Genomic DNA, 1,365 nt, shown 5'->3' on the forward strand with positions numbered 1-1,365 from the left:
GTAATTTATTTTCAGTAGAAAATGTAACAATGGTATTTTTTGTAAAAAAGAATCACGAATACGTTTTCAAGTTTATTACGCAAAATAGGAAATTGTCTTCTATCGCGTGTTGCATCAATGAATGAGAAAGAAATATGAAAAATATAATCGCGTTTGTTATTATATATATATATAGGAGAGAAAAAGACATTTTACCGGATTTTTATTGTCAACTATTCAATATAATAAAGATTAATCATAATTCTGACGTAAATGATTTGACGTAAACGATTAATCTTTTTTACCATCATTGCCACTTGTTATGTCTCAGGTTTTATCTCAGGTGTTTGATTTATCATAATTTTTATCAACATTCTTCTACTTTAATGTATAGAAATATCACTTTATTCGATAATTGTTTATGCCTATAGCATTATCATCTAGGTTAAGCAAATCGTTATAAATACAACACATAATAATAAAATTCAGATTTAGAAATATTCGCTGAAACTTAATTTATCACATAGAATTTCACTATATATTATATTATATAAATAGACTTACATTATTCTTATAAATTTTTGTAGTTGCCTTTTCGTTATATTATATTTATTTATTCCTCCTACGATTCCTAAGAATGTAGGTTAAGATTTCTTTGAAAGTCATTTATAAAAATATGTAATTGGGGGGATAAAAGAACAACGAGTTTAATGTTTGTTAGACTATATTATTGGACGTATCCAACTATTCTCGGCTAACAAATAATATTTATCCGACGAACAATCTCTATGAACTTACAATGTAATTTTGATTCTGAATATTTTGATTTTGAATTTCTTCTTCCTTCATCGCTTTCTTTTCCTTCTCATACACTTTGTACCCTCAATCGCTTGTCGGCATTTAGACTAACGAGTCGCCTCGAAAATATATCGTGCACGAAGGAGATATATTATATAAGGAAAGTGTAGAGATGCACGCGAAAAAAATTATCTCTATGACAAAATCGTCACGATCGTACGTGAATTCCAAAAATATCTCTCGGTCGAAGGTAAAAATACTTTTTTGACACCGAAGCACAGCACACTCTCCGTCCATATCACATATCTGATTTGTGTAAAAGAAATCTCATAGCCTCCATTTTACGTATTAAATTTACATATCAAATCTTTGTCTATCTCTTTCTCATTATCAGTTTGATTAAAATATTATAGTTTGATTAAAATATTACATATGTCAGGTATGTACAGATTTGTATACGAGTTAAATGATTGATATACAATCTTTTACACAAATCAGTTACAGAAGACGCGTGCACTCTCGCAATAGTTTCTCATTCTAATTAATTTAATCATACACACACACATCATATTATTACTCTCAGTTCTT

Source organism: Atta colombica, unplaced genomic scaffold, assembly GCF_001594045.1.
Source record: "Atta colombica isolate Treedump-2 unplaced genomic scaffold, Acol1.0 scaffold207, whole genome shotgun sequence".
In the NCBI taxonomy this organism is placed as follows: Eukaryota; Metazoa; Arthropoda; class Insecta; order Hymenoptera; family Formicidae; genus Atta; species Atta colombica.